Source organism: Camelus ferus, chromosome 32, assembly GCF_009834535.1.
Source record: "Camelus ferus isolate YT-003-E chromosome 32, BCGSAC_Cfer_1.0, whole genome shotgun sequence".
Lineage (NCBI taxonomy): Eukaryota > Metazoa > Chordata > Mammalia > Artiodactyla > Camelidae > Camelus > Camelus ferus.
In genome coordinates this window covers 4,850,960-4,864,029 of record NC_045727.1, presented here as the reverse complement: position 1 = coordinate 4,864,029, position 13,070 = coordinate 4,850,960, and positions in this window count along the sequence as shown.

The window sequence follows — 13,070 nt, the reverse complement described above, 5'->3', positions numbered from 1 at the left end:
AAGGGCAGCATATCTCCTTATCTTGGTCTGACCATTCTTTTCGTAGAAAACTCCTTTGTCCCTACACAGTCCTCCCTTAGTCCCTACATAATATATGAAAGACTAGGTCATGGATTTAACCCCCAAAAGGATGAGCTCACTTTTTTGTAATCCGAAGACCCTTTGCTATAGACTGTAGACATAATTCCTCAGGAAGAAAAAAGTTTCTTTCTTTCTCTACATTTGTCCTTTAAGAAGCTGTGAGAATGTTACTCATGCATGGAGCCCTGATACATTCAACTGTAATAATCCAAATATGTATTTCAATATGTTTTAAACTTAATGCAATCTGAATTATGACTTTAATTTGAATAGGTCAACCTAACCCTGCCGGCTAATTGAAGGAAGATCATTCTCAAGCTCTGGGCTAGAATAAATTTCTTTTTCATGACACTGCTTCCTTGGAAAAGCTAACAGCTGCATTAGCCAAGCACAATGAAAAGAAAAAAAATAACCCCCCTTTTACCTCTGTGGATAGCAGGAGAGGACAGGTTCAATTTGACAGTGAGAATCTAAACTGGTACAAAATTATATAGATGAATTTGCCTGAAGGAGAAATTCATGTTTAAAAGCATGACTAAAATGTCTTTTAAAGGGTGTGGAGAAAAGGGAACCCTCCTACACTGTTGGTGGGAATGTAGTTTGGTGCAGCCATTGTGGAAAACAATGTGGAGATTCCTCAAAAGACTAAAAATACACTTACCATATGATCCAGCAATCCCACTCCTGGGCATAGATCCAGAAGGAACCCTAATTCAAGAAGACACTTGCACCCCAATGTTCATAGCAGCACTATTTACAATAGCCAAGACATAGAAACAACCTAAATGTCCATCGACAGATGAATGGATAAAGAAGTTGTGGTATACTTATACAATGGAATACTACTCAGCCATACAAAATGATAAAATAATGCCATTTGCAGCAACATGGATGGCCCTGGAGAATGTCATTCTAAGTGAAGTAAGCCAGGAAGAGAAAGAAAAATATCATATGATATCACTCATGTGCAATCTAAAAAAAAAAGACAAACAAACTTACATATAAAACAGAAACAGAATCACAGACATAGAATACAGACTTGTGGTTGCCAGGGGGTCGGGGGGAGGAAAGGGATAAATTGGGAGTTCAAGATTTGCAGATACTGACTGGTATATATAAAATAGATAAACAAGTTTAAACTGTGTAGCACAGGGAGATATATTCAATAAATTGTAGTAGCTCACAGTGAAAAAGAATATGAAAATGAATATATGTATATTAATGTATGACTGAAAAATTGTGCTGTGCACCAGAAATTGACACAACATTGTAAACTGACTATAATTTAATCAATCAACCAACCAATCAATCACCAATACTACATATCTATTAAAGTGACTTAAAACAACCACCACCAAATGACAATACGAAGTTGCCAGCAAAGATACGGAGCAACCAGAACCCTCATACACGGCTGGGGAGATGCAACATGGTAATTGCATGAGAGAACAGTTTGTCAATTTCTTGAAAAGTTAAGCAAATATTTACCACTCAAACCAGTGATCCCACCCTTAAGTATCTACCGAAATGAAATGAATGTTTTCATACATTCGCACCAAAACTTGCACACAAATGCTTATGAGGGGTCTAATCATAATTGTCAAAAACTGGAAGTAACCAAACTGTCACTCACTGAAGAATGGATAAAGAAACTGTGGTACGTGCACACAATGGGATGAGCAACAAAAAGGAATGAATTATTGATATACGCAGCAACATGGATGAATCACAAACGCATTATTATAGTGAAAGTTGCCATATTCAAAAGGAGGGAGGTACAGATATATACACATATATTCTTTTTATGTAGGATTTATATTGAAGAGATATATGTGTGTGTGTGTGTGTATACATACATATACCCTTTTGAATCTGGCACCTTTCATCATATATATACGTATATAAAATTCCAATTATATGACACTCAGGAAAAGGCAAAACGGTAGGAATGAAGAGCTGACTACAAAAGGGCAGCATGAGGGAATTTGGGGACGGAGTAGTGGTTCTGTGTTTTCAATGAGATAGTGGTTGCATGATTGTGCGTTTGTCAAAACTCATAGGCCTCTGTACCATAAAGAAATGAATTTTATTGTATATAAACTTTAAAATAAATAAAACCAAAACAAACTGAGAGCAACTTCTCAATTTATTACGCCATCCACAAATCCATCATGTCTTAGAACACTTTTCTGAACCTCATCTGGAGAACAGGGCTGGATCATAGGCTGTTATAAGGATTAAGTTGGACCAAGAATGCAAAGTGCCCTGCACGTAATAAATTCTCAATAATTGATGTTTATTATTATTCATTTAATAACCTTTACCCTGGGCAAGGCTCCAAGTATTGAATTTACTTGCCTGTCTTATCCACTGTGTTATAGACTTCTGCTGGGCAGGGAACACGCACAATGTTTATCTGCACACACCACAGTGCCTATTCCCATGCTTCACACAGGGGAAACGATCAATAAATTTTTGTCAAATTGAAATGTATGTGTGCAGACTGCTAATTGTCCCCAACATCCATTCTCTATTTAACAATACTCCTGAGTTTTAGCTGGAAACATGACTGCCTAGCTAGAGACTACATTTCCCAGACTCCATTGCAGCTAGGTGTGAGCATGTGACTTGGTGTGGCCAGTGAGATGTCAGAAGTAAGGTGCACCCTTCCAATTTGTGCTCTTAAAAGGCTGAGTGTGTTGCTGGCTAGAGAGCTAGGACTACAGCCATTGCTTTGAACCCAAAGACAGAAGTCACATATGAAGATGGCGGAGGTGTCCATCCTCCTGTATCTAGAGACTATTACATCAGCAGGAAATGAATTTATGTCTTCTAAAGCCCCTGTTAAAGCAGGCAAATGAGACTCTAACCCACACAAATGGATGCCCACCATGCATACTGTTCCTTCATTCAGTCGTGCAAGGATGTTTAATTGTTAAAAGCTGCTATAGGGGTGCCAAGGGGTCTATGACTGGTCTCTGCCCACTGTAAGCTGGTTGGGAAGGGAAAAATCTATAGTCAAGAAGAGTTTAATAAAAACATACAAATTAGATCTTGAGATGATGCAAGAAATGTCGTAAGAATTCCACTGAGTCAACTATTAACTGCCTTCTAAGTGCCCAGCACTGTTTTAAATACTGGGAATACAACGAGGGGGAAAAGTCAGGATTCCTGCTCTTTGGGGGCTTACATTCAAGTGAGGAGGAGACAGAAGAGAACACAATAAATAAGTAAACAAATCAACGAGAAAATGTCAAACAGCAGTAAGTGCCTGGATGAAAATAAAACAATATGGTCTGACAGATACAGAGGAACTTAGGGAGGTAATATATATGGAGTGGTCAGGGAAGATTGCCCAACTAGTGACATTTAAGTTGAGGCCTTAATAGTGAGAAGCAGCTAGCCACATGAAGACCTGAGAAAGGGAATTACAGGGAGAAGGAGCAGAAGGTTAAACCACCTTAAGGCAGGAGAAAACCAAATTTGCTTAAAATTCAGAGGGAAGGCCAGTGTGGTAAAAAAACATATTGAGAAGGGAAGAGACAACGTTAATATAAATATTTATTAAATAGTACAAGCACTAAGAATGTGAGGAAGGAAAAATCAGTGTGGATTCTATTGATCAGAGAAGGCTTCCTGGAAAAGATGAAGCTTAAGCTGGACGGAAGTGTTGCAGCAAAGTCTGTTACAGCTCGGCATTACAGCTCAGCTGTGACAGCAACCTGGATCCAGGCAAGAGACCAAGCAGCACTCAGAGGGTTGGAGAACTCAGGTTTATCACCCCGCTGGGCCCAGAGGAGTTAACACTCTAAGCGCTAGACACAGGCTTTTATAGGCTGCCAGTCTAGACTTTGCAACATCATACGCAAGTAAGGTGTGACAAAATTGACTAATCAGGAATGAGCTTTTTAGAAATGAACCAATCAGGAGTGATAGAAATGGACCAATCAGGAGTGAGATTTATGCAAATGAGGTATTACAAACGGACAAATCAGGAGTTAGCTCAGGGAACCAATAGAATCTTAGGATTAAGTTCGGCTTGAGCCCTTTTATAGAGGCAAAAAGCGAGATAACGCTGGTCCAGGGTACCGGATGGAGCTGGCAGGAAAGTAGTGGCCCTGCCAGGGGGTCCTGCTGGTCTTTTTATGGGGCTTCCCACCTCAGAAGGGGATTTGGATCAGCAGAGAAAACAAGGGAAGTAATTTTAGAAAAAGAGAAAGGTGAGCAAAGTATGGAAGCAAAATGGACCTGCTCTCCTTTAAATGGCTACTGTGAACGGCAGATATGCAGTATACATTACTCTATTTGCCACTTCCACACCCATGGTAGACATTGCTAATCAACCACAGCATTTTTCCTATAGAGCCTGAGTATGGTCGTAAATTTTCACCCATCCCTTCATCAGTTCTAATCAATCAACAGGTATAGGAGGGGAAGACTCTGAGTGAGCCCTGAATGAATTTGAAGGCTCCCTTTACTGCCCAACAAAGGTGGAAAGGGGAAGCCCCATATGTGAAAATAATATAATTAGACTTCTACAGTTTCTTGCCAACTACTCAGGCAAGAATCCCTTACTTAGCAATATGCAACTACAGCTCTCCCTTAAGCCCTGCACAACACGGAGCCCTAAACCCTAAACTAAAAGGAGGTTGTGCCCCTCCTGTTCTCCTGTTGGCATTCTCATGGTGGTGATTGCTCACCTCAATTTATGTGGTTCCAGTGAGCCTTGGCTCCGCCCCCCGAATCCTTCCCCACAACCCATGTGGCTTCTCACGTCTTCCCATGTGCACCAGCTCCTCGCCTTACGGGTCGCGTTCTAAATCATTTTCTTTGGCATTTAAGGCACTGCCTCAAGATGCACCAAGAAGACTATGTGATCCAGTTCCAGGCACATGGACCCTCTTGAGTGATGACTGCTCTCTGGGGTCTGGGGTTCCTAGGAGGCTGCTTGTGACCTGTGCAGCCACTCTTCAGGGATGGGCACAGTGGGACAAAATCATAATGTTGATGACATTGACTGAGCACTTACGAGGGGCCAGAACCTGTGCCAAACACTTCACAAACCAACCTCCCTCAGTTCTCGTATTAATCCCGTAAGACCCTCTTATCATGAGACCTATTTTACAGATAAAGAAACTGAGGCACAGAGAGGTAAGGCAGCTTGCCCATGGTCTCTAATAAATGCCAGGAATTGAGCCCAGATCTCAGCCCTGAACCCAGCTGTTCTGCTTCACTAATTCAGTTCCTCTCATTTCTCATCTACACCTCCTACCCCATCCGATAACACAGTTTAATTCAAAGCAAAGGACAAAACCAATTTTAACTCAGAGCTACCTTCTGTCGTCACTTGAGTTCTTTCAGTCTGGGTGCCTCTTCTCTTAATTTGTTCATGCAACAAACATTTATTGAACATCTCCCATATGCTAGGCACTGCCAGCTGGTGGGACTCTTTCCTGACTTTGTACCAGGAAATTCTTTCACTCTTGCAAAAGCATGATTCTCAAGCTGGTGACATACCTTCCTTGTTTATTGTTAGGCTGCATTTTTTTTCTTCCTGCAGATCTCATGGAATCTTTCTCAATACAAATAGTTTCCAAAAATACAGACTGAAATAAGTTTGGGTTGAAGGCTGGGGAAAAGATTGTAAAAATGAAATGTGCTTCCTTTTCTATGCACTGTTGATTTTACTGCAAATCCTTTCAGCTATTTGGTTTCTGAAAATAACACTAAGTTAGAGCTACACCGATCAACATGAATGAATCTCAGCCATGACGCTGAATGAGAAAAGCTGGTTACCAAAGGATCTGTGTACCCAATTATCATTTTAAATAAAGTAATGCGCAAAACAATACACTGTGCTTTGTTTGAGGATACATACATAAGAGATAAGAATATAAAAACAAGTATGGCAATTATAAGCACCAAATTCAAGATGTGGGTTACCTCTGGTGGGGGCGTGAGGGAAAGGTGACTGGGGAGGGGACTCCCAATTGTTTTGTAGTGTATTATATCTTAAACTGGATAGTGAGTACATGGGTGTCCACTGCATTATTCTTTATACCGCTTTGTATGTCTGACTATTTACACAATTAAATTAGTATCTTTAAAATAGACATCTGGATAAGTTACATGGTTTCTATTAGATTGAACCATAAGAAATCACCACCACTCAGCCATTTCTGACCTACAAAGGGGTAATTTCATATTTCATCACAGAATACAGACCTGCAGTGCATAATTCATCCAAAATCAGCCTTTCTAATAAATCCCAGTTAAGAATAATTAAGACTAGAAAATGGTGATCTGGGCTGATCTGTGTGTGTGTGTGTGTGCGCGCGCACGTGCATGCGCATGTTCTTGAACTCCAATTAACTACAGTTTTCTGGGGACAGAACTAAAATTAATCTCAGGGTTAAGACATGCAGAGAATGAGGAAAAGAGATATTACAGCAAAAGGGGGGGAAATACAGCATTGGCCCCAGAAATCAATGTGGATTATTTCTCCTCTTATCTGCAGGGCCCACCCGAAAGAGTGCCTAGAATAATTGTCACTTGTCATTTCTCAACATTTCTGAAGTCCAATGAGGCAAATTTTGGGCCATTTAAATCATGAGAAAGGCTTTGTTAGAAATACAGAACAGGCCATTCATTTCTAAGGTGCTTGAGCAGATTTTCATTATCTTTCCCACCCCCATCAAAAAAGAGAAAATCTATTTATGTCAAGTAATGGAACTCATTCTGAGAACAGAGGAATAATGAGAAAACTATTGCATTGCTAGCATTTCACCCACTGATCAATTCTCAGCTGAGAGTTGTCCCCAAAGAGATGTGCTCCTTTTTTTTTTTTTCACTCAAGGCTTAAAAGGGAAAAAAAAAAAGTTTACTAGAGAGAGGGATAGAGGCCCAAGATTACAGCACAAATGATCAAAGCAAACAAACTGTGCTTATATAGGGCAGCTGGGGCTTTAAAACTCGAACGCCCACAAAAACACTCCAGGGAGCTTATCAGAAATGCAAATTCCTGCCCCTGCCAGGGTTTAGATTCCATGGGTCTAACCAGGAGCCCAGGAACTGTGCCTTTTAAACAAACATCCAGGGAGATTTGGATGCAGGGCATTTATGGACCTCACCAGGAGAGAAACATGGTAGGAGGATCTGGCTACCCTAAAACTGGTCTCAATTCTCCCCAACACTGTTCTTGATCAAAGAACAGGCAGTGATGCCCCCTGTTCAGGGGTTCATTCTGAACTCGAGAAAACACGTTGAGCCAGCTGATTCCGGTTGCCAGCCTACAGAGGGGTTTCACTGACTTATTCATTCAACACATATTTACTGAGCACCAACTACGTGCTAGGTGCTGTGTTACAGTAAGAGGTTCACATTCTTGATCAAAGGGAGGGAGGGAGGAGAAGAAGGAGGGAAGGAAGGGAGGAAGGGAGGGAAGGAAGGGAGGAAGGGAGGGAGGGAGGTAAAAGGACCCATTTAAAAAGAAAATACAGCTCCGGGAAAAGGAAGGGAAAGGAAGACTTTTTAAAGAGAATTCTGAGAAATCGTCCAGCAGCCCACTGCAGAGACATAATACATAATTTATGATGACTGCGTATCCTTCTGCTCAATGTACCTAGGTCCTTTGTGTCTTCTCTTCCGGACTATAAGCTCCAGGCAAAACCACCTCATTTGTTATCTCCAGCTAGAGACGGTGCATGCTGGGGACTTCTTGCTCCAAGCTTTAGGGGCCTTCAGGATATGTCACAGCAGCAAAAACACGATTGGGCCTGAAAGGAAAAAGCAGAGGCCAGGCGCTGGGGTCTCGGAACAGGCAGTGACCGCCTGGGGACTTCACGGGGCACGGGGAGCAGCCTCCCCTTCTCCTGTGATCTTTAGAACCGCCCCTCCCTGCCCTCTTCGCTTTCTCCCAGCCAAACATTCCATCCCAGGGTGAGCAACCGTCCTGCTTTGTCCAGGAGTGACAGGCTTCTGGGGACGTGGAACTTAAATGCTAAAACCAGGGAAGTCCCAGGAAAACCAAAACAAGCTGGCCCCCCTCCCTAACCCCCTCTCCTAGGTGCCAACTAAAGACAAAGAAAAGCACCCAGCCGTGAGCCATGGCCTGGGACATAGTAGGTGCTTGATGAGTATTTGCAGAATGAATGAAGGTAGGTACATAGCATAGCACCCGACACAGAACGAACCCACCAACCTTTCTTATTATTAATTGTTATTATTGGAACTAAGAGTGAGCAAGCACCTACACAGTCTTAAACACCCAGTGAGGCAGGCATCCTGCTAGGTTCATTCTTAAAACTCAAAATAAAATCTCTGATGTCACCTTTGCCATACGTGCCCATCAAAGTGGGCTGCAGTTCAAGAGGTTAAAGGTCTGGTTGTTTTTTGTTGTTTGGGTTTATTTTGGAGTGGGGGGGGGGGGTGCCATAAAATTAAAGAGAATTGGTTCATGGAAATTTCTCATAACTGCTCTTAATTTTAATTCTCTGTATCACGTATTCCTCAAGTCCAGTAAAGGATAGTGAGAATCAAAGCTGTAGCTACACGGCTCCTCAGAGGATCCAGGTCTGGGAGGGAAAGAAAACAAGAAACAAAGGGGAACAAGCGTGTATGTGAGACTCCCTCACTATCCCCCTCACCTGACACTGTCAGGGAGTTTGGTTTCCACGGAGGATCTTGTCCTCTGGGCTGCTCGATAACTGCTCGAGGCTGAAGTCAGATACACAGAAACTCATGCATCTGCCAAGCCTTTTAGGCACAAGCAAAGCTGCCCCCTGAGCCCAGGGATGCTGACCCTGCACACAGTTCCACAAACACTTGCTGGCGGGATAAGTCCCTTACACACCCCCTCTTGGCATCTCATTCATAACCAGTCTGCCAGCTTTGAAGCCAATGTCAGTGAAGGACCCATTTCTCTTCTCAGCAGGCTTGCAGATGCAGCCATCCCCCTAGACAGCCTGCTGAGGTTACATGCCCTCTTTCTCCTCCTAGCCCTGGAAGACTGTGCTAGTAACACCTTGACCGCCCCTGGGAGAGAAGAGGAAGTGAAATTACAATTAGCTATACTTCTTGGGTAGATAAAATCTCCCTCTGCTATGTGAATGTCCCCAAAGACCCGGTCACATTCTGGGATTGCAAATACCCGATGATGTAATCAAGATGAATGTCTTAATTGCTACAATTTTTAAAATGCCTATTGTACGCCAGGCACAGAGCTAAGCAATATACATAGATTCTCATTTATCCTGACAACCACTCTATTAGTGGTTAAAACCACAAGCTTTGAAGTCAGACAGATCTTGGTCTAAACCCCAGTTCTGTGGCCTGTTGGGTGGCAATGGACGAGTGATGCAAACTTCCTAGGACCCAGTTTCCAATATACTTGTAAAGTGAAGGCACAGATAACTGCCTGAAAGGATTGGTGTGCGAGTCGATGGTAGAATGTACCTAAATAAATGGTCCCAGTCAATGTTTAGGTAAACGACACTGATGCTGATTCAGAAAAAAAGAAGAAGAGGAAAGATAAACCAATTCAGAGAGGCTCATTAGCTTAACTAAGGTCACTCAGCTAATGAGTGAGAAATATGGGATTCACAGCCAGGGTTAGCTCATGTTCAGATGATTTTTAGCACCAGAAGACTCTCTTTAAACATCTTACAACTCCGAGTATTTGCATCCTACCTGCTATACAGCCCTGCTCTGAAGGAAGCTCAAAAGAACATTTAGGGCACCGAGGAGCACTGTTTGAAAACTACTGCTCAATATTTTTACTCTCCTAGAGTAATGGAAATAAAAGCAAAACAAAAACAAAGACAAATGGGGACTAATTAAACTTAAAAGCTTTTGCACAGCAAAGGAAACTATAAACAAAAGGAAAAGACAACCTATGGACTGGGAGAAAATATTTGCAACAATGCAACTTGACAGGGGACTAATTTCCAAAATATACAAACAATTTATACAGCTTAATATGAAAAAAAACCTAATTTAAAAATGGGCAGAAGACCTACACAGACATTTCTCCAAAGAAGACATCCACATGGCCGACAGGCATATGAAAAGGTGCTCAATATTGCTAATTATCAGAGAAATGCAAACCAGAACGACAATGAAGTATCACCTCACACCAGGCAGAATGGCCATCATTAAAAAGTCTACAAATAATAAATGCTGGAGAGGGTGTGGAGAAAAGGGAACCCTCCTACATTGTTGGTAGGAATGTAAATTGGTGCAGTTGCTATGGAGAACAGTATGAAGTTTCCTTAAAAAACTAAAAACAGAGTTACTATATGATCCAGGAAACCCACTCCTGGGCATATATTTGTAGAAAACTAACTTGAAAAGACACATGCGCCCCAATGTTCACAGCAGCACTATTTACAATAGCCAAGACATGGAAGCAACCTAAATGTCCACCGACAGATAAATGGATAAAGAAGATGTGGTGTACACACACAATGGAATATTACTCACCCATAAAAAGAATGAAGTAATGCCATTTGCGGCAACATGGATGGACCTAGAGATTATCATACTAAGTGAAGTAAGTCAAAGACATATATCACGTGATATCACTTATGTGAGGAATCTTTAAAAAATGATACAAATGAACTTATTTACACATCAGAAACAGACTCACAGACAGAGAAAACAAACTACGGTTACCGAAGGGGAAAGGGGTGGGGAGACAGATAAATTAAGAGTTTGGGATTAACACATACACACTACTATATATAAACTAGGTAAACAGTAAAGACCTACTCATAGAACAGGGAACTATATTTACTATCTTATAATAGCCTATAATGGAAAAGAATCTGAAAAAGAATATATATATAATATATATATAACTGAATCACTTTGATATACACCTGAAACCAACACAGTATAAATTAGCTATACTTCAATAAAAAAAAGAAAACTGCTGCTTCTGATAATTATTTATTTAATATATTACTTCCTATGTATCAGTTATCTACTGCCACAATAATGCCATGTAACAAACCACCACAAATAATTAATGTTTATTGCTCACACACCTGGGGTCACCTGAGAGTTGGCTAATCTAGGTTGGGCTCAACTCTATCCATCTCTCATCTTTCCTAAACCAACAACTAACTGGAGCACGTTCTCAAGACAAAGGTACAAGAGAACATGCAGAACACGCAGGTCTCTTGAAGCCAAGGCTCAGAACTGGTACACTGTTTATTGGTTGAAGCTAGTCATGTGGCCACGTCCAGAATCAGAGTAGAAGAGCACTGAAAAACTAGATGGGAAGGGGAGTGGCACCTTGGGACTTACCAGATCTTTTAATATTGGCATCTGCAGTGGAAGAGTGTGCCACACTAGCTTGCCTGAATGTTGTTTAGGCTCCTCGCAGAGAGGTTGGCAAATTCCCCCATGAGCAGTACACAGCTGTCCTAGCTCAGCCTTTCTCCCCTCTCTGCAGGCACCCCTCCTTGCTCAACAGTTACAGCTAGTTATTTAATATAGCCTAGCACAAGGGAAACAGCTCGAAGGCTGGATTCCTGTTCCCTACTAGCTGTGTGATCTTAGGCAAGACACTCAACCTCCCTGAGCTTCAATATCTTTATTATGAAACGGAGACAATTATATCTGCCTTCATCTCTCTGGCGATGATCAAATTAAACCATCTAGGCCAAAATGCATCCTGAATGCTAGAATGATTCCTGAGCTCCTGAGCAAATCTTTCAAGGTGTTTCTCTCGGCCCAGCTCCTAATACCAGGCTCTGCCCATAGTTAACTCAAAGAGAAATTGTTGCAAGTCTATGAGTCTGGCCAATTCTTTTAACCTTGACATAGAGTGGGAAGGGGCAGCTGTTTATCTCGTTGTTTGTTCAAAGACAAATGGAGAGTGGGAAAGTGGGGGGAAGTTCCTGGAATTTTCTGAAACCCAAGAGCATCTTGGTGTGGCTTCTGTCTATAAAGTAAAAAGGGAAACAAACGCAAGAAATGCTGAAACTGAGCCAATCTGTCTGCATCCATTGGCAACTTTTGTCCTCCAAACTTTTCCAGACACACAGGCAGCTTAGTTGGTATTCAGGTCCTGGCTGTGCTTACTGAAGCCATCCAGCATTTATCCCAAGTGGAGTCCCCAACTCCCTTTTGCTTTGTTCTTAATCCCAAAAATAGGGTGGAACGGGGGCGGGAAGGAAGCTCATTTCTGAGGAACAGCATACATATTTTTTGCAGCTGAGTACTCATAGCCCAGATGAGTTGACATCATCATTGCAGGAGTGCGGGACCTGACGTAAGTTTCTGGGTGAACACTCTCAAAAGAAGAAACGTGAGGATGGGCTCTTGCATCTCGGTTGCCCTTGCTCCTAACCACATCTCTTCTTTGCTATAGTTCATTACTGTCCCTTTGTCTTGTGCCTTTAAGCCACAGGTCAGTCAGTCCTTGGATTGGGACAGGCATTAGAACTCATTCAGCTCAACCACAGAATCTTGTCCTCTCGATCACTCCCCAGTCCGGAGCTGAAATCAATCCACCACATTTTCCCCATGCTCGGCTGAAATATGTCTGGTGACAGAGAATTCACTAAATCGCAAAGCAGCAGCCACAGCTGTTGTAGATCTTCAGAGCCTCCCTTAGTTAGGGTAAACCACAACCCACCTTTCCACAGCTCCCTTAGCCCCGATTCTGTTCACTGAGCCTTCACAAGCTTTATTTCCTCTCTCCTACCATTGTCCTTTGAGTATATGAAGGCAACTAGCACATCTCCTCGCTGAGAAATTTTAGGCCATCAGTCTTGATCTTTTTCAGCTTCTCACCCTGTACCTGGTCCCCACTCCAACCCCATCCATCATCATGCCCTTTCCTTACACCTAAAGAGTACAATTACCTCTCCTTCCATTTTCAAAGCTAACCTTTCCACCTGTGTTCTCCACTCCATCTCCTCCTGCCCTCTCCATCACCTTGGTGATTGAACTGGACTTGGGCAACAATAAAAAAAAAAGGG